At 37.9% G+C, this 20,788-nt stretch overlaps 1 protein-coding gene and 1 pseudogene across 2 annotated transcripts in view; one reads left to right on the top strand and one right to left on the bottom strand.

Moving 5' to 3' along the window:
- Positions 1-20,788, bottom strand: part of LOC111150823 (potassium two pore domain channel subfamily K member 2) — a 211,822-nt gene that overhangs the window by 70,954 nt on the left and 120,080 nt on the right. The gene's annotated exons all lie outside the window — the stretch shown is intronic.
- LOC111150824 lies at positions 2,567-2,882 on the top strand (annotated as a pseudogene).

The raw sequence follows: 20,788 nt of genomic DNA, 5'->3' as shown, positions 1-20,788 counted from the left end.
GACCAACCCAGTGAGGAGCTTTGCTTCTGATTTGTCTAGGCCCCTTGGGATTCCTTGGAACAGAGCCGTTGGCCGGGGCAACACACCAGAGCTCACCCATTCATTTCCCGAGTTAGCAGCTGTGATAGATTAATAGAAAATAATACAATTTTTTAAAAAATTCTAACTGTAGCGTTGCTATAAACAGGCTCTAGTGTTCAAAAAATAAAAGTCTAGCTGTCAGCTCAATTTGATCTGTTCCTTGAAAGCTAAATGGGCATAAGAAACAAAGCCTCCAAGTTTTCATCCATCATTGACTCAGAATCAGCCTGCAGGCCACTGGAACATCTTCAGAAAAGCTGACAGAAAGCCTGTTTACATCACCAATGCAATAACCCAAGATCCAGAGAAAATTTGAGATATAAGGAAAGCCAGTCTACCTTTCATTGGTCAAAAAACTGGAGACGGGGGCTTTGTAGCATTTCTGTACTTCATTTTTATTACCTCCAAGTCAAAGTTAGCAGAAGAGACACCAAGGGGAATGAAGGAATGAAGTTTCCTAAGATGTCGTCTGTTGTGCCTTCCAAATATGTCTTTCATTACCGTTATACTGAGCTTTATGATGAGTCTGTGCCTCCTAGTGACATCCCTCACAGACTGACCACTTCCCAATGACAGACACACACAGTGACTCAGCAGTTTTCTGACACAAAGGGAATGCCTACAACTCTCCAAACATTTCCTTGGGTGAGAGAATGAAATGGCTGATCAGAGGATGGTCCCTCATGAACCTCTCTCCCCTGAGTAAAATAAGAGGAGACTTCCCTCCACAGATTTACCACATGTTTTAACCAATCAATGGGCACTGGTTAAATGACTTGATTCTATGAATGGATTTATGAAAGGTATCCATTGATTCTAAGCAGTAAGCTAAGCTTTTAAAATACTAATCATTGCGATTGTCTGAATTTCCTGACTCTTTCCCTGGTCAGTTAGCAGCACCTTCATTGCCTCAGGGCAAAATGGACTGTTACAGCAAGAAGAAAAGGGAAAAGAAATAGTATTAAGTTTTGTTCTCTTTTAACATCTAAATTAAGGTGTTCACAACAAAATGTATCCTTTGAGGAGAGCAGAAGTCAGGTTATGGCACAACGTGCAAAATAAGAGAGTAAAATGTATGCCTTCCAAAAAGCTTGAGGGAATAGACAAGACTGACCAGGGATGGGGCATGACTTTGGAGGAGGTGCAGTTAAGCAGAAACCAAAGGACAGGACCTTGAGGTGGGGGATGGGGGGCAGGTTCCAATGGTATACTGGAGTTCACCTGACAGATCAACTATTAAATCATCAGGATATTTTACAAGCCAGTTGACTTCACATTGGTAGCCTGGAATCAGCTATAGAAGGAATATTTATACCACAGAAATTGACCAGCAATATAATTTAGCCTCCCCTACCTAATGTTTGCCAATATGCTACAGAATAAAATACAGTGAAATTTAAGAGACTGTATGTAGTCTGTGCCAGAGATCTGGAGGAAAGCCAAGTCCATGCCTGTGGGCCAACCCTTGATATTCATATTTATGTTCACCACTAGAACACCTACCACTGCTGCTTCACTTTGCTCTAAGGGAAGGGCCTTCCATGGAAAGCCACTATGAGTCCATTGTAAGTGGACCATCTAGCAGGAGACCCAAATATGCCACTCTCATTTCAATAGTCTCAAGTGAACAGGCCATTATTCTGGGATCATGTACTAATACTACAAATAAATAATACCCCTCTTCATGCACTGTGCATACTTGGCAATTATTTAATTATCTGTACGAGTTCATTTAATGTCTATATTCCCCACTTGACTATGAGTTCCATGAGTGGAGAGGTTGATTTATTATTTTTATAAATATTTTTACAACTATAATTCCAAAATCTTCCTGACTTATTAACTAGTGCATAATTGGTAATCGGTAAGTTTTCTTCACAGACTGACTGACACATACATCTAAAAAAGTCACAATACTTTAGAAAGTGGAAAAGAAAAAAAAAATACAGGGAAATAGAATATCTCTGTGTGGGAATTTACTAAAAAAAAAAATCAAATTTCTCCCCCACTAATTAATAAATTTACTATATTTGCAATCAAAGTTCCATAGTTTTAAAAATTTTACAACTTAATGAGATGATTCTAAAATTCACCTGGAATAAAATTAATAGCAGTCAATAAATACTCTATTTTATTTATTATCTTTTAAATAAAGTCTTTTACTATTTATTTTTAAAGATTTTATTTATTTGACAGAGAGCACCCATGCAGAGGGAGGGGCAGGCAGAGGGACAGGGAGAAGCAGGCATCCCACTGAGCAGGGAGCCCTATGTGGGTCTCCATCCCAGGACCCTGGGATCATGACCTGAGCTAAAGGCAGTTGCTTAACTAAGCCACCCAGACGCCCTCAATAAATACTTTAAAAGCAGACTAATGTGAGGCAAAGTTTGCTTCCAAGCTAAAAAGATGTTATCTATAATTTTAAGAATTAAAATTAAACTATGTGGCAAACTTCCGCTGCGGGAGCCATTGCAGAGCACCAGCCATGGCTTTGCGCTACCCCACGGCCGTGGGCCTCAACAAGAGCCACAAGGTGACTAAGAACATGAGCAAGCTGGGGCACAGCTGCCGCCATGGGTGCCTCACCAAGCACACCAAGTTCATGCGGACATGATCTGAGAGGTGGGAGGCTTCGCTCCCTATGAACGGTGAGCCATGGAGCTGCTCAATTCTCCAAGGACAAGCACGCCCTCAAGTTCATCAAGAAAAGAGTGGGGGCACACATCCATGCCAAGAGCAAGAGAGAGGAGCTGAGTAACGTCCTCACCGCCATGACGAAAGTGACAGACAAGAAGGACTGAACCCTCAGACCCGCTGTGTAATAAAGCCTTTTTGGAACTTGAAAAAAATAAACCAACCAACCAACAAACAAAAAAAATGGATGTGGCAAAGTAAAGAATGAAAACAACAGAAAGCACAGAAAGGGACCTCAGCATATAAATGAAAATTTGGTAATTTATTTCAAATCAATATAGAAGTAGATTATTCAGTAAGTAGTGATGGGATAAAGACTAAGTCACTTGGAAATAAATGATGTCCTTGCCTCACATTATACACTAATATTTTTTGAATGGATTAAATCATCAATTATAAAGAGAATATGACCATAAAATACTACAAAAAAAGGGCAGGAGAATAACTCTTTAAGCACAACTTCTAGGACAGAATCATAAAGAATTTAAAGATAAACATGGCTATACCAAAAAAATATAATGATGCTGTACGTCAGAGGAAGGGCATAAACTCTATGCAAAGACCACATGCTTTTCCAAGGGGCAGTGAAGAAAGAGCCAAACACCTTTCTTGTGGGTCTTCCTAGGGTTCCCCTTGGTCAAAGAGGCAAGCTTTCAATTAATTTGCAGGCCTGAAGTTGGATTGAATCTATAATGTTTGCACTTGTGATTTGAGACGTTGTAATTTAGACTTCTACCAAGATCATATAAAACTTGGATTATTAAAGATATATCTGTTATGGGGAAATACACATATTCATAATGATAAGTTGATAAACCCCAAGTACATTATTATTGGCTTTGTGTACCTGAGATTTACTGAAAGCCTGTCAACCGGCCGACTTTAACAAACAAGTTCACTTCCATTGAAAAATGTCAGGCTAAGCAAAAGAAATGAAATCTTGCCATTTGCGATGACGTGGATGGAACTAGAGGGTATTATGCATAGCAAAATAAGTCAGTCAGAGAAAGACAATTATCATATGATCTCCCTGATATGAGGAAGTTGAGAGGCAACGTGGGGGGTTTCGGGGATAGGAAAGGAATAAATGAAACAAGATGGGATCGGGAGGGAGACAAACCATAAAAGACTCTTAATCTCACAAAACAAACTGAGGGTTGCTGGGGGGAGGGAGGCAGGGAGAGGGTGGTTGGGTTGTGGACATTGGGGAGGGTATGTGCTATGGTGAGTGCTGTGAAGTGTGTAAACCTGGCGATTTTCAAAATACCCCTGGTATTTTGAAATAATACATTATATGTTAATAAAAAAACAAAATACCCCTGGTATTTTGAAATAATACATTATATGTTAATAAAAAAACAAAGAAATTGTAAAAAAATGTCAGCCTAAACATGTAATAAGCAATACTTTTGGATAATAGTAGTCTTTCTACCCTCTAAGTGAGACTTACAGGTAGTGAGTAACAGAGTTAAACTATTTGGACTTACTGGCTGCAGTGTATATATTCCAGATTTAAGAGTTTTATTTAACTAATAGTAGTTCGTGAAAATCTTTGCTCTCTTAGCCAGTATTCAATGTGGAGACTGTAGTTTATGATTACGTTTATTGACAACAGCAATGATAAAAACAACAATAATTTGAAATTGCACTTATGCGGACCCTTCTAGAGGTTAACACAATAAAAAAAAATCTTAGTAATTCTGACCAAAAATTTAGGAGGCGGAACTCTAGTACTCCACTCCCATGGAGAGAAAATTCAGGTAAGAAAAATACTGCATACTATTACTTTACTCAAAATACCCCTGGTATTTTGAAATAATACATTATATGTTAATAAAAAAACAAAATACCCCTGGTATTTTGAAATAATACATTATATGTTAATAAAAAAACAAAGAAATTGTAAAAAAATGTCAGCCTAAACATGTAATAAGCAATACTTTTGGATAATAGTAGTCTTTCTACCCTCTAAGTGAGACTTACAGGTAGTGAGTAACAGAGTTAAACTATTTGGACTTACTGGCTGCAGTGTATATATTCCAGATTTAAGAGTTTTATTTAACTAATAGTAGTTCGTGAAAATCTTTGCTCTCTTAGCCAGTATTCAATGTGGAGACTGTAGTTTATGATTACGTTTATTGACAACAGCAATGATAAAAACAACAATAATTTGAAATTGCACTTATGCGGACCCTTCTAGAGGTTAACACAATAAAAAAAAATCTTAGTAATTCTGACCAAAAATTTAGGAGGCGGAACTCTAGTACTCCACTCCCATGGAGAGAAAATTCAGGTAAGAAAAATACTGCATACTATTACTTTACTTTGATCAATTCTATATCATAAAACACTAAGTTGTATGCAAAAAAAGAAGAAATCAAATATCACAGCAATCAGTATGATTTAATTCTGTTCAGTGACAAATTATTCAATAATAACTACATGCCATTCACTGTGCTAGATACTCAAGATAGAAAGATGAAGAAAACACTAGATTTAAAAATTCAAAATTGTTAATAAAATCAAATAAATATGCCACCTGCCAAGTTTTTTAAAAATAAGATTTTACTTTTAAGAATCTCTACACCCAACATGGGGCTTGAACTCACAACTCTGAGATCAAGAACTGCACGCTCCATCCACTGAGCCAGGCAGCCACCCCTACCAACGTTTCTTTAAAGGTGCATAAATGGACAAAGACTTGCTACACAGAAAACAAGGATGGCAATATGTATGTGAGAAAAATCCCTGTTAAGACACTGCACTTAAAAAACTGTGTAGTAGAAGTTTGGTTCCATGTTGACTTTGATCTCTGAAAGGGAGTTAGGTCTATTCAAATGTTGAATCTATGCAAAGGCCATAAGCTCTCAGTACACAGCATTTAAGTACAGATAGTAGAATAGACCCAAGGAGAGCCTGGAGTAACTCTCTACTGGGGCAATAAATGTTAATGTGCTATATCAGGAAATTCAGCAAGGACCCAAGGACAAATGAAGAGTGAGGAGTAAAAAGAGAATGAAAAAGACAAAGGAAAAGAAACCATCCTACTCAACATGAGTCTCTAAATAAGAAGTCCATAAATAAATCAAGTGCCAAGAAATTTGAACACAATCAACACCTGCAGCAGGAATTTCTCCCAAGTGAAAACAATTTTAGGGGACAGTCCAAACTAAATTTTGAAAGAAGCTGATTAGAATATCCAGAGATTTAAAAAAAAATTTTTTTATTGAAAGTATGCAATAAATAGGTACAAAATATAAACAGGTAGATAAGAAAAGGAATAAATAAGAAATCTTGGAAACGAATTATATTAGCTATTTTTTAGGGAAATAAAATAGAGGAAAAGGACTGATATAGGTGAAGGAAGGACTGTGATACTGAATAATGCATATGGAACTTGACACAGAAAGGAAAAGGGATTTAAAACAAAAACACAGGGTGGGGGCACCTGGGTGGCTCAGCTCAGGTCATGATCTCAGGGTCCTGGGATCGAGCCCTGCACCGGACTCTCTGCTCAGCAGGGAGGCTGCTTCACTCTGCCTGCCTCTCTGATCACTCCTTCTCTGTCAAATAAATAAAATCTTTAAGAATAAACAAACAAAAAACAAACAAACAAACAAAACCAAAAACACGGGACGCCTGGGTGGCTCAGTTGTTAAGCGTCTGCCTCTAGCTCAGGTCATGATCCCAGGGTCCTGGGATCGAACCGAGCATCGGGATCCCCGCTCAGCGGGAAGCCTGTTTCTCCCTCGCCTACTCCCCCTGCTTCTGTTTCCTCTCTTGCTGTGTCTCTGTCAAAAAAATAATTAATACTAAAAATAAAATAAAATAAAATAAAACATAAAGAAGTATTAAGAGACAGACAGGGAGGACTAAGAGACCTTAGCAATCATATATGAGTTCCAGGAAGGGAAATGGAAAGACTAGCAAGGACACAATATTTAAAAATTGTTAGCTGAGAACTCAAGAATTGAAGACCTGTGGCCTCATATTAAAAGTGCACTCTTAGTGTTAAATATGATAAATAAATATATACCCATGCCTAGACACATCATAGAGAAACAAAGAATATAGAAATAAAGATAAAATCTGAAAAGCTATCAGGGAAAAGATTATTTACAAAGGAACAACACATGAGTAATAACAGTCATTGGAAAATAATGGAGTCCTGATATCTTCAAATTGCTAATAATCATTACCCTGAAATTTTATACTTAGCTAAACTATCAAAGAAGAATGAAAGGCCCTATCTTAGCATTTCCCAGCAAAGTCCAGGAAACCTTACCTCCCCCAGAAAACCCTCACTAAAATCACTATCTAGGTATGCTTGAGAAATTATGTACATCAGAAAGAAGAAAAGGAACCCAGAAGGAAAACAGTGTAAGAGAAACAGAAGTGGGCATGGAAGTAGAAAAAATGTCAGAAAATATGGTCAACTATTAACTGCAAAATATGTGCACATACATGAACATACGCACAAACACAATGGACAACAGTAACAAGATGGATGGCAGAATGGGGAGGTTCAATAAGTAAGCAATTTGGCTAAAATGCTAGAAATATAAAGCAGTAGCCAAAAAAATGTGTTTGAGAATGATGGTAACCACAATCATTCCAACAAAAGAGTAGAAAAATAGTGGGAAAAGGAACAAAGAAAGAGTATGACATCAACAAGAAAAAGGTCCAAACACATAAATAATCACAGATTATGTAAATAGATTAAACACAGGAATTATTAGAATTTCTAAAAATATCACAGATCAGATGAAAATAAAGGGATGAAAAAGGACTTGTCAGCAAATCCTGATCCAAAGAAAGTCAACGTAACAATGTTAATACCATTCAAACAGAATTTAAGTCGAAATGTACTCTTCAGTATGAGATTAAAAAATTATAGGACTGAGGAGGCCTGAGTATAACCTGGAAAGCCTTATAGATATAAGGATGCAGAAAAAGCATTTGACAAAATTGAATAGAAATGGAGTTTTATTAACATGGTTTTAAATAAAAAAAACCAATAGCTGACTTATTCTTAAGATGAAGCTTGAAAGCACTGATTTTAAGATAAGGATCATGACAAATACATCATCCTCATGACTTTTCTATTATGTTCTATTGTAAGTCAATGCTATAGGCTTCTTTTAAAAAATAAAATAAAATGAGAAAACAAAACCTGAAGCTAAAACTGTTTTTTAGACAATATACTTGTCTACATAATAAAGCCATGAAAAAAAATAAAGCCAAGAAGTTTTCTAGATTCAAAGTCAAGAAAGACAACAATAATACAATATATTTATATGTGCTTATTATGTGCTATACACTCTTGCAAGCAATTAAATATTGATTTAGTTAATTCTCACAATAATCACTGAGGGGGTAGGTTTCAATATTGTCATTTTGTGAATGAGGAAACTGAAGCATGGAAAGGTTAAATCATTTTCCCAAGGATATAGAGCTAGTGAAGTGGGAGAGCTGGGATTCAAACCCAGGTATCTTAGATCTGGTGTCTGGGCTCTAATCACACATGCCACAACACTCCTATACTCCCCGAAAGAACCAATCAGCCAATGTAGTGTAAAAGCAGAGAGAGTCAATTATCATATGGTTTCACTTATTTGTGGAGCTAACAAATAACATGGAGGACATAGGGAGATGGAGAAAAGGGAGTTGAGGGAAACTGGAGGGGGAGATGAACCATGAGAGACTATAGACTCTGAAAAACAATCTGAGGGTTTCAAAGGGGCAGGGGGGTGGGAGGTTGGGGGAGCCAGGTGGTGGGTATTATGAAGGGCACATATGGCATGGAGCACTGGGTGTGGTGCATAAATAATGAATTCTGTTATGCTGAAAAGAAATTAATAAAAGAAAATCTAAGGATCTCAATAACATTAGCAATAAAGATAGCTAAATTAAATATAGATAATATGTGATTATTTTATGGATACAATTACCCCAAAATTTGCAAAATAAATGACATAAAAAGAAACCTGAAGATATGAAGATATATGTGTTATTTTTACTTAATTTACGCTAAATACAACTGCAATAGATATTTTGAAAGCATTTTCAGTGGGATTTTATGAACTTTTATAAAAGTCTGTGAGAAAGTAAAGGACTAACAATAGCTAAGAAATATTTGAATACTTGGGGAGAAAAATGAGGTGGAAAGGTATGTCCTACATGATATGGAAACCTGCTATGGCTATTAAGAAACAGTATGAGTAAGACATTGGGTTACTGGACAGGGAGAGGGAGACCAATCAGAACAGAACAGAGAGCTCAGAAACAGACCCAAACATATCTGGAAGAATGGGTATCTGCCAAAGGGGGAGAGAAGATCAACGCATCAACGAATGTTGATGAATGGGAGTGCAGAGGTGGCTTCCTGGTGAGACTGGAAAGGACAATAAAGGGTCTTCAGCTTCTTGTATTGTTTCATTTAAAAACAGTAACATGCTGAAAAAATAAAATTAAATAAAAAAAAAAACCCCAGTAACAACAGAAACAGCATGAAGCAATGTTAAGATACAGTGAAAGTGGATGGATAGATGGTCATGTGCATATGACTCTTTGTAGACATTACTACTATTTGAAATACTGCACAATAGTAAAAGCAGAATAGCTATAAATACATTTATAGGTCAAGAAGACATTGGACAATATTCTGCTCCATTTCTTAAGTTCTCTGAGAGCTAGAAATAGAAAGTTATGACACAGAATTCTATCTCAAAACATTCAATATCATACTTAATATTAAAGCACAAGAGGAATCCCCCTAAAAATCCAGAGGGGTGGGGTGCCTGGGTGCCTCAGTCATTAAGCATCTGCCTTGAGCTCAGATCATGATCCCAGGGTGCTGGGATCAAGTCCCGCACTGGGCTCTCCGCTCAGCAGGAAGCCTGCCTCTCCCTCTCCCACTCCCTCAGCAGTATTCCTTCTCTCGCTGTCTTTCTCTCTCTGTCAAATAAATTAAAAAAAAAAAAAATCCAGAGGGGAAAGGACATCCATTTTACAACTCTTAAATAGTATTATTTTGCAAGTTCTAGCATGAGCAATAGCAGTAAACATAGAAAAGGAATAATTATTATAAAAAGAAAGATAAATATATTAGTTATGGGTGGAATTAAATATCTAGTAAATACAAGAGAATACTGAATATTGTATAGAGAAAAGCTCATCAAAATAGCTGAAGGCATGATAAATATGCAGAAACCAACGGCATTATAATATTTGAGCACTACTTTAAAAGTGCTAAATGGGACGGAATATGACTTATTTATAGTATTAAGGGAAATATGAGATACCTGTAAGTCCTCTGATCAAGACATACACAAGAACTTTAGAGAATAGCTTGAGCTACTGTAGAATGGGATGGAATAACAGAAAAAAAAATAGAATAAGGGCAGGGATAGCACATACTTTTTTTTTTTTTTAATATCACAAGTAGGTTGGAAATGGAATGATTACTCAATTGGAGTGCTGAGCAAACAGATTACTCTTCTGGAGGGACAAATATTTCACCCTGTGTGAAAGCAAGTACCATGCAGATGAAAAATACAAATAAGTTAACCAAACTTAACTACTTCCTTACTGAGCCCTTCTATGTTTCTTCCTCTGCCTCAAACACACACCCTACCCCACCCACTCTTCACCTGGCTCACCCCTAAGAATCCATCATTATTTAGGTTAGCTATTAATTTCTCCAGGAAGCCTCCCTGGAGTCCTTGCTACACACCACCAAGACTGACTTTGACCTCCCTCCTGCATACACATGTGCCTATCCAAAGATTTTTCTCACCAGATTGTTATCCTCAGTTCTGCAATCAGAAGTTCTGTAAGGTTACGCACCATGTCTTAGTTATCACTACCGCCCCGGTGCATTTCTACTCGATGTCTGAACAAATTGCCCAAAGCTCCTTTCCTACTGTCTGCCCTTCCTGGCAGACCTCTGCATTCTCTTCTGGCAGCTCCTCATCCTAAGGGCTGAGGTTTTCAAGAGAACCTGATGAAGTTTCAGAGCTTGCATCTAGAATGTTCTCAAACAGCTGTTTGCTTGTGGATCTCACCGAAATGGTGGCGTTATGAAAAGAAGCGGCATGAAGCCATCCCTCTTCTCTCTTTAGCCCTTAAAATCTCTTCTGCACACAGTGTGTCTTCACGGGTTTTATTTATTGCTTTGACTTCTGAATAGTACTTTTCCTTTCAAGATAATCAGACTGGCAAGTGTCATCTCCCTCCCAACAGTAGCTCAGGGTTTTGTCTTAGTGGTGACCAGCAGATGACTCCAGTGGCAGCTCACTTTGTCTTGCCACTCTCTCATCGCACAATTCCAGGACCCAACACGAACAGCCTCGCCACTACCATTGAGGCTTAAATCAATCAGCGCACAGCCAGAGTTCTCAAATCTCCCTCACTCCCGATTCCTAAAGCCTTGTGGTTTTGTAGGTAGCTAGGCGGATCCCTTCTACACCACCCTTTGGTTCCCTTCCCCTCTTAAGAGTTCCACTGCCACTACCTCAAGGCCTCAAAACAGCCTGAGCGTGGCCTTTTCTCATCCAAATCTGCCTCAAAATAGTTCATCCTCCCCAAGGCACAGCACCTGCCATCTTGAGACTCCTTTTCAGTGCTAGATGTTCCAAGGTCCTTCTGTACAAATCGCCTCTGCTTATTTCCCCATATTCCTTGTTATACAATCGTTCTACCTTCCAGTAACACCAGAGTCATAATGACTTGTTGAAGAAAGTGAGCCCACGTTTCTGATTCTTTACGTGTTTCATGTTGTTTGTTCCGATGGTTGTACCAATTTGGCCCTTCAGTTACCATGTTGAAATCCTGTCTGTCCTTCCTCTTTCCCCTTCCAACACCCAGCATCCCTTCCTCTTCCAACCAGGTGGGATCTTGCTTTCTTTCAACAAATAGTACTTCCCATTGCCTTTGGAGGAATTATGCACTACTCTAACATGAATTCTTGTCCTTTAATCATATGCTTTTCCCTCTCTTCTTGGTGAAAAACTTCTTGGGATTCTGTTTTAGAAATTTTTTCTTTCCTTTACATGTCTGGTGTCGTGCTTTGCTTAGAGCAGATGTTCAAGAAAATTGGTTGAATTGAGAATATCTATGGGCTTTCATTAATATCTCATTTTAAAATTAAATAGACTTACTCATATCTAAATTAATCTACAGTAGGATTCTTTTTTTACTGCTTTTAATTTTATTCAGGACTGACAAGGAAAAGAGAAGTTCTTGATCTGGGCAAACTGTTTTTTAAAAATTACCTCTGAAAATAACAATTAAAATATTACCTTAATACAAAACAACTTAAACTATTTTAGATGCAGAAAAACATTAATATCATAGGGCATAAGAGTAAGATGTTGGAAGTAGGTGAGAAAAGGAACAATATAAATTCAGCATGTGCTCGCTTAGCAACCTAAAAAAGAGCAAGCCTTTCAGAAATTGAAGTGAAATGATAATCATCACATCTGGTCGTTTTAAAAAAGCTAGTTAAAGTCACAGCTTTGCTATATAGCAAAGAACCCAACCAAACACTGGAGAAAAAAAATATGTCTCCAGAAAGATGTGATCCTAATTAAAAGACAATTAAATCGTGTCTTGATAAAAAGATGTATTCATTTCAGAACTTTCACAAAGTTGTACATTGTTCTTCCAGATCACTGGTTTTAAAACAAGGGTACACATCAGAATATGTTTCACATATGAAACTTAAAAAAAAAAAAAATCCACTCAGAACAAGTAAATTATTGTCTTCCACTGGGAAGGGAGGGGAATGTGTACATGTATGTTTAAATATCTACAGAAGTGATTCTGATTTATACCCCTGTGATAGGGGCAGGGTTTATGGGTCTAAGCCATTGGGGGAAGGGGCTCTTTAGGAAAAAGAATACAAAATTAGGAAGTAAACCCATGAAAGTGGGGAACAAGGGTCCTGAAGCTTAACTGTCACCAGTCTCAAGTAAGTCGGCCTCTGTCTCTCTGTATTTAGGATGCCCTTGATCACAGCACCCCCTTAGACTGGCTATGGTATTAGTCTATTACTATGTTGTTATTACCAATAATAAAAAATAATGAAATAATTTTCATTGCAAAAGAAAATAAGGGCCAACACTATTATTTACTGAATATTGCTCTCTCACTATGCGCTAGATATAGTGCTCATCCCTTCCTGTGGACACTTAACTAAACGTCCACAACCCGATGAGATTAAGCACAACTAATTATCCCTGCACTCTGAATGTGGGAACTGTGGCTTATTGATGCGAGATACTGTGTTCAAACTTAAACAGCTAACCATCGGGACGCCCGGGTGGCTCAGTTGGTTAAGCAGCTGCCTTCGGCTCAGGTCATGATCCCAGCATCCTGGGATCGAGTCCCACATCGGGCTCCTTGCTTGGCAGGGAGCCTGCTTCTCCCTCTGCCTCTGTCTGCCTGTGCTCGCTCTCTCTCCCTCTCTCTCTCTGATAAATGAATAAAATCTTAAAAAAAAAAAGTGGATTCACTTAAAAAAAAAAAACAGCTAACCGTCAAGACAGAGACTTAAACTATTAACTCAATTGCTTAGAGATAAGTATCTGGGATTGAGACTGTAGATATTGTTTCTCAAAGTTAGTTCTTCTCGGTTCTATAGCCACTGAGTATGGATTCACACCTGGACATGGCCACTATTTGACATTCTGACATACAGTGACATTTTGCCACTATTTGCTGTTTTACCTAGTTAGACGGGAAAAGAAAGGATAGAGGCATCAAAACAAAGGTGTCAGTTAAAGTCACTAAATCAAAGGACTGTTGGACATTTTAACTTCAACATCATCACAGTTTGACTTGGCCCAGAAGCCGTGGGCCTGCAGTTCAAACAGTCTTTCACAAGATGGCTCCCTTGCTATCCTCAGTTGCTACTTATATAATAAAAATCCTACATCGCAATTGTAAAGTTGCAAATCTTTAGGAAGTTATGTATTTCTTATTGGTTTCTGAGCCTTTCTAAAATCAGGACTATCTGATTAAATTGCTATCAAGCACTTTTTGTGAACAAGATTCTTTTATATTACCTATACTGAAAGCTAAAAGTTGAGAGGAAATTCCCTTGGCAAGGGAATTCTGCCCCCAAAATGATAATTATCTATCTGTGCATTGTTGCCTAACTCCCCCAGCTTTTTCTTTAGTACATTGGAAGTACATCCCATCCTTTTTTCACCCGGGCAAGGATGTGCTTGGTAAGGGTGTGGGAGGAGGGAGAGAGAGGTCTTGCCAGGGGAGAAGTAAGGGCACATTTAGTCCTAAAGTGCTGCTCTCCATTTCCTGGTGAGAAGAGCCCCAAGTGAAGACAACCCAGGAGGAGGGAAACAGCTTATCTCAAGTCTTTCTCAGTTTCCACAAGCCTCTCACAGAGAGCGCATTGAACTGGTTTTAGATTTAATTCTGAGTTACTTTACAGATATGCATTTTTAAAAATATTTATTTTATTGTATTTATTAATTGAGAGAGAGAGACAGCAAGAGAGGGGACACAAGAAGGGGCAGTGGGAGAGGAGAAGCAGGCTTCCCGCTGAGCAGGGAGCCCAATGAGGGGCTCGAACCCAGGACCCTGGGATCATGACCTGAGCCAAGGGCAGATGCTTAACGACTGAGCCACCTAGGAGCCCCCAAAAAGATCTATTTATTTTAGAGAGAGAGTGTGTGGGAGCATGAGTCAGGGAAGGAGCAGAGAGAGAGAGAGAGAAAATCTTAAGCAGACTCCCTGCTGAGCGAGGAGCCCAACACAGGGCTGGACAGATCTGACAGCCCTGAGATCATGACCTGAGCCGAAACCACGAGTAGGTTGCTCAACCAAATGAACCACCCAGGAGCCTCATAAAGATATGCATTTTTGATAAAACATGACCACTAAATGTTGGCTGACTATTTTGTCTGATGCTCAAGCCAATAAACAGAGATCTATTCAAGGTGTAATGAAGTATTTCTATAAATGGCTGCAAATTCATGTGCTATTTAACTAGCTGTTATCCAGTTCTCCCTTTATCCCAAGAAAAGAGAAAAATGACCCAGTAGCACTAAAGAAATGGAGAACTACTTCTAGTAAAAAATATGAATGATGAGTTGTCCCACTTTTTTTTTTTTTTTTTCAAAGAGAGAGAGCTTAAGCACACATGGGAAAGGGAGCAGGCATGGACAGAGGGAGAGGGAAAGACAGAATCTTAAGTAGGCTCTATGTCCAGTGCAGAGCACCATGTGGGCTCCATCTCAAGATCCTGAGATCATGACCTGAGACAATATCAAGAGTTGGATGTTTAACCCACTGAGCCACTCAGGTGCCCCAAATTTTTCCATGTTTTGAGAGAGATTATAAATCAGGAATCTGAACTTCTATGATAATAACACATTTGCTGGAAATCATACTTTTAACGGTTACTGTTAAAATAATTTTCCAATAGGACTTTCAATATAATTTGATGTCATATTCCTGCCCATACATGGTAGCAAACAATAAACTACAAAAGCAATAAATAAGGAGGCCTGGCATGCAATTCTTGATCTTGGGGCCATGAGTTCTAGCCCCATGCTGGGTGTAGAGTTTACTTAAAAAACAAAAAACAAGAACAAAAGAAACCAAGCAACAAATAAAACCGTACCACCTATCAGCAAAGATTGACCAGAGTTTGGTCAGGCTCTTTTGAGCTCTCTTTTTTGATTAAATCTTGGGCTCCTGTGTCCTTCCTTAAGTCCAGTTCTAGCACGAATCCTGCTAAGTCCTTTTAGACAGACTCCCCCATCCTAAAGATCTTATCACTCTCCACAGCCCATCAGGTTCCTCATCCTCTACCACTGCCAAGGTTATCTCTGAATATCCAACAGCCTCTAGCAAGAATCTTGATGGTTGTTTTAGCCCAAATTCTCCCTTAACCCTAATGTCTTCTCCTAGTAATTTTCTATTCACTGACCTCTTCCCTGCTCCTTGGCTATAAATTCCCACGTTGCCTTGTTGTATTCAGAGTTGAACCCAATCTCTCTCCCCAACTACAAAAGTCCACAGCAAGGTCCTTATACTTATCACAATGGTCCAAAAGAAAATTTGTCGTACCTTCTTTAATAAGTACCATTAAATAATTGTTTCTTTGACACCATAAGTGATAAAAGGATAAAACTATATAATTAATCTATCATCAAACCACCCTAAAAGTAGTAATACAATAGAAACAACAGATGCAAAAAATTAAATTTTTCTGCATTTTAGAAAGTTGGACCTTAGTAGACATGAATAACCTGAATGGTCAAAAAAGCTATACTATCTTTGATTTGCAATCGTTTTCCTAAAATATGTCAAATACATTCATTCAAATTTATTTTCAAGTATACTGAGGTCAGTATGGCATAATGGTTAAGACTGTAGGTTCTGGTGCCCAAATGTCTGGGTTTGAATGCTAGCTTTGCCCCCTCTAATTCCTGAGAAAATGACTAAAAAATCTCTGTGCCTTAGCTTCCCATTTGTAAAAGAGGAATGAGGCATATGTGATCTAATAGACATAAAGGTCTTAGTATGGCGACTGGCCCACAGTGGCAGCTTAAGTCTCTTTTCTGGCCATACAGACTCACTTCCATAGCTCAGGTACTGCCACCCATGCTCCGAATTAGTGCCAGGTATTGATAAAAATAAAGGTGACATTGAGGATGATTTTGCTTTTTCACTTGAAACATGTTTAAAGTTAGGAGTTGAGCCTACATTTTCTTTTCAGGTTCCTCCCTTTGCAGATTATGCGATGGGACAAAAACAGTTACTGAACCAATGAAGTAATCCTGGAAATGAAGTGCCAGAAGTTACTGCAGTTCACCACTCACTAACAGGGCCAAGCAGGCGTTGGCAGCTCTCAGAGTATCTCTGCCTTCAAGAGCAAGTGTTCAACCTCCGAATGATCACAGCAGAGGCTGCTGTTGTAGAAGAACTACTTGACATCTCTCAGAGGATTGCTAGGCAGGCTCTTGTCTGAGATGGCCTATTAGTTTTCATATTCACGATACAAAGTGCCATGAATTGAGGGAGAAAAGGCATCTGCATTTTATTATTATTTTTTATTTTTAGAAAAGATTTTATTTATTTATTTGACTGAGAGAGACACAGCAAGAGGGGGAACACAAGCCAGGGGAGTGGGAGAGGGAGAAGCGGACTCCCCGCTGAGCAGGGAGCCCGAATTGGGCCCGATCCCAGGACCCTGAGATAATGACCTGAGCCAAAGGCAGATGTTTAATGACTAAGCCACCCAGGCATCTGCAATTTTTTTTTTTTAAACAAATCTGGGAAATTTAAGAGTTGAAATGACCAATGGAATTCTCACTACATCGTTCATTAAACAAACATGGAAAACTGAGACCAAGAAAAGACAAGTGTTGGGTGATCACAAGGGAGCATAGGTTGAAGACATAAAATGCAAAGTTTTCAAGTGCTGAATGTCTGTATTTAATATGATTTAACTCGAAATTAAGGAACTATGCTTGCTTTGGCTATTGCCTTGAGGCAGTAATGCAAAACTCATCAACTACGGCCTGTGTCAGACAGAAGGGAGAGTGTGACAGCCAACCTATCAGAAAGATGCATAATTATCCAGATAGCGACCCTGAGTGTTGACAGCTGAAGTCAGGTCATTTCGATGAAAGAACACATCACCAAAACCATTAAAGGGCATTGATTAAATTCACTTTAAATGCAACAGCCACTGGCATCTTAAAGATTCATCTCCGCTAGGAGATTAGATTCTCATGTATTCTTTGATTTTGACAAATTAAATTTCCTCCAACTAATTTATTTGTGCATCTCATTTTTTGTAAAGATATACAGCAGAAGAAAACCAAGGATGTACATTTACATGTTTAAAAACTATACCATCAACATCAAAACGGTAAGGCCGTTTTAGCTTAAACATCATACAAGGTTTTTCTCACACACGTGGTAAAGGAAGATGGCTATACTGTGCTTAATTCAGAATTTATAAGTCAAAAGAGTGTTGAAGAGCACATCAGGGTCCAGTGCGTTTTAAGCCGATTTTCTGCCAATTACTTGTAAATTTTCCAAAGGTAACAATAGCAGAGCCCCTTTCCCTAGAAAGGTGGAGTCTAGAACTAAGTTCTTAACCATTAGGAGGGAGATAGTTATCTATCTAGACAGTTACCAGCTCACTTACAATTTATGATAAACCATATCGATTCTACTTTTTTTCAGCATAGGATGCAACACAGAGATCAGAGGTTACAAGCGCCAACACCATACCCAAGTTCTGTGGGTTTAAAACCTCACTAACACCATGTACCTGCTGCATGATTTAGGCATATTATTTAACCTCTCAGTGCCTTTGGCTTGCTAATCCAAAAATGGGTATCTTCTCCGTTGATTCTCAAAGTAACATTCATTTAATAAAACTTATTAAAAATAAGTTTTAAGACTTATTTATACCAAGGCTCAGAAATGTTAAGTAAAACACGTAAGGGCTAGTCAGAAGTCACAGCCAGTGCTACACACAGATGTGTCTGACCTCCAAGTCCAGCCTTGCTGCTGAGGCAAGCTACCTGACCTCGGACGCAGCCCATCCCCTGCCCCGCCGCAGACCGACACTCACGCACAAACAGGTCTACGTCTCTGTTTCATATCTGTCTGAAATTCAGTCTAATTTAAAGGGGATTCCAGGAGGTGGAGGGTGTGGAGGGAGTATGAAAACCACGGATTTACACCAGAAAGCATCCTTACGTCTTAGTATCTTGCATACCCTCATTGGACCTTCAAGTGAAGCACGAACACACGTAAAAAAAAAAAAAAGGACCTTCAAGGAAAGCATGAACACACGTAATTAGGAGAAGGACTGACCTTGTCCTAAATGTGGACTCCTTTGCCCTGAATTCAGTCTATTAGGAAAGCCCAACCCTGGAAGGTAATAGGACAGTCTCAAAGATAGCTCAGAACAATAACTACAAAATAATACTATTTCCTTGTTTCTATAGCAATTCAGAGCCTATACATGGAGAATATGGGAGGATTTTCCACTCAGGAGAGGGCAGTAGACAGAAATGCACACACCAGTAGCTAAGGCTACTTCTGTTATCCTGCTGGTAAGCCTACCCACAATGAAGTAAAGAGAAACAATTTCTGGGCCTCCGTCCCCACTCTGTGTCCACCAGTTAGAAACACAGATCCAAAGTGAAAGCAAGTAATATAGAAAACTGGAAAAGAGATATCATCTTTTAGACTGCTTTAAAATTATACCTCCTACTCCTAGTCTATTTTCCTAGTCTATTTTTTCCCCACAGCTATATAATTAACATGTAACACGCCATATAATTTAGTTCCTTGTTAAATCTCTCACTAGTTTTTTTGTCTGTTTGTTTGATATATTCCAACCATCTAGACAATACTTAATAGTTGCTCAATAAATATTTGCCAAGTGAATGAATGAGTAAGAGGAAGAGAACATCTCTGAAAGTAGTATACTGCAGAACCCAGAATATGTCTGGAAGGCATGATAGGAGAGAATAAAACATTAGGTCTATAAATCTGGAGTCTAAAGCCACCAAAAAATGAATTCACTGAGATCTAAAGACAAAATTAAATAAAGAAAAAAAGATGGATAGGATAATATAATAGTGAAAGAAAACTGTACAACTGCAAAAATTAAATCTGTATTTAAGATAATAAGGAGAACTGAGATAGTAAAAATTCTAACCATTGCTGCAGCTTACAGAACACAAAAGAATTTCCAGAATTATAGAAAAAAATAAAGGTAGAAGGAATTTCAAAACGTAAATAATATATAGAGAAAACTGACAGCAAAGAACAACGCAAAAATTGTCAGTGTCCCTGGAGGTAGAAAAACAATCATCAGAATAGAATAATCAAAAACATAATTAAAGAAAGGTTAAAAAAACTAACAAAATAAATGAAACCACTGCAAGATTAATAGAAAATTTTCAAACAAAAAAAGAGACAGGGAGAAGAGGTTACCAGTAACGGAAGGAAAATCAGGCCAGTATCAAACTTCTCCTAACAGTGAATGCCAAAAGACAATGCAGAAATATCTTCAGGGTTGTGATGGGGAAAAGTTGTGATTCTAGGATCTTATATCCGACAAAATTCCTTTCACGCAAGAAAGCCATTTGCAGACATGCAAATATTTATTTCACTCATGTAGCTTCAGTGAAAAAACAGCCTGACAACTTCCATAAGCTAATAATTGTGAGATAAATCCTCATAATAACAAGGTATTTTTATGGCATGCTGAATTCTTTCTCTCACAGTTTGAGTGACATATGTTGGATCTTATGGTGGGTTATACAACAGTTTAGATGACTGGATCTTGTTGCCTAGGGAATAATGAACAAAATAGTTGTTTTTTTTTTCTCTGTTTTACAATGGTAAAGCAGCACAGTATATAACAAGTAGCCATCACAAATGACAAGTAGATTAAGGAATGACTTTATGGATCTTTGAAGTTCATATTAAAAGACCCGAGGCATTGTTTTTAGTTTTTAATTTGGAAGATTAATAACCTATCCAATGGCAGGTATCTTATGCCTACCAGCTCAAATTTATAGTATCTTTAAGGATTATGTTAAGTATTTCTAAAAAATCAGTGATTCTGATAGGATATCAACTATGTCAACTATATCAAGGAAGCACACACAGGTACATGGCTACAAGGAAATGTAGTCATAGACAGTTACTTCCCTTTTTTATAGTTTTCTGCATTTTTCTATCAATCATATGTTATCATATTGAAAAAAAGATCAATCTATATCTGCAATTTGATTAACAAAATAATCACAATCATGATTTTTAAAAAAAACAAGCATAACAGGAGGACTGTTAAAAAGTGGTATTGGATCAAAGAAATGTGAAATCATATATATATATATATATATATATATATATATATATGCACACATATATATACAGATACAGATGTATTATCTACATATCTATATAGATATGTCACATAACATTTAAACAGCAGCATTGT

This window comes from Enhydra lutris, unplaced genomic scaffold (genome assembly GCF_002288905.1).
Source record: "Enhydra lutris kenyoni isolate GAN:26980312 unplaced genomic scaffold, ASM228890v2 scaffoldscaffold24, whole genome shotgun sequence".
Taxonomy (NCBI): domain Eukaryota; kingdom Metazoa; phylum Chordata; class Mammalia; order Carnivora; family Mustelidae; genus Enhydra; species Enhydra lutris.
The sequence above is the reverse complement of the archived record's forward strand: the minus strand, read 5'-3'. Positions and strand labels throughout refer to the sequence as shown.